Source organism: Microtus ochrogaster, chromosome 1 (assembly GCF_000317375.1).
Source record: "Microtus ochrogaster isolate Prairie Vole_2 chromosome 1, MicOch1.0, whole genome shotgun sequence".
Taxonomy (NCBI): domain Eukaryota; kingdom Metazoa; phylum Chordata; class Mammalia; order Rodentia; family Cricetidae; genus Microtus; species Microtus ochrogaster.
In genome coordinates, this window is record NC_022009.1 from 100,357,315 (window position 1) to 100,358,459 (window position 1,145).

Here is a 1,145-nt window from a genome sequence, read left to right on the forward strand (position 1 = left end):
CCATATTCAGAGAGTCCGGGTTTATCCCCTGCTTTTCCAGTCACAATCCAGCTGGCCTTGGTGAGCTCCCAATAGATCAGCCCCACTGTCTCCGTGGGTGGGTGCACCCATCTTGGTCATTCTTACAGGTGTAAGATAAAATCTCAGAGTCATTTTGATTTGCATTTCCCTGGTGGCTAAGGATGTTGAACACTTTTTTAAGTGTTTATCAGCTATTTGAGATGCCATTGTTAAGAATTCTGTTTGGATATGTATCCATTTTATAATTGGATTATCTGGTTTGTTGATGTCTACTTTCTTGAGGTCTTTATATAATTTGGAAATTGGCCCACTGTCAGATGTGAGGCTGGTGATGATATTTTCCAGTCCTGTAGGCTGCTGTTTTGTCCCTTTGACAGTGTCTCCCTTGCCTTACGAAAGCTTTTCAGTTTCATGAGGTTCCATTTATGAATTGTAGATCTTAATGCCTGCATGATTGCTATTCTGTTCATGAAATTGTCTCCTGTGTTGATGCATTAAAGGCTTTTGCCCACTTTCTCTTCTGTCAAGTTCAGAGTATTTGGTTTTATATTGAGATATTTGATCCACTTGCACTTGAGTTTTGTCAGGGTCTATAGGTGTGATTGCTTTGCATTCTTCTACATGCAGCTATCCAGTTTGGCCAGCACCATTTGCTCAAGATGCTTTCTGGTTTTTTTAATGAATGTTTCTGACTTCTTAGTCAAAAATAAGGTGTCCATAGGTATGTAAATTTATGTCTGGGTCTTCAATTTAGTTCCCTTAATCAACCTGCCTTTTTTAATGCCAATACCATGTCATATTTACCTACCACATCTCTGCAATACAGCTTGAAAGAGGGATAGTGATATCTCCAGAAGCTCTTTTATTGTACAGGATTGCTGTAGCAATCCTGGGTTTTGATTTTTCCATACAGATTGAGTAGTGTTCTTTCAAGTTCTGCAAAGAATTTTGAAGGAATTTGTTGGAAATTGCATTGAACCTGCAGATTTATTTTTTTAATAAAATGGCCATTTTTACCATGTTTATCCTATCAATCCATGAGCATGGGAGATCTTTCAATCTTCTTCAGTTTCTTTCTTCAAAAGCTTAAAGTTCTTCTCATACAGGTCTTTCACTTATCTGAA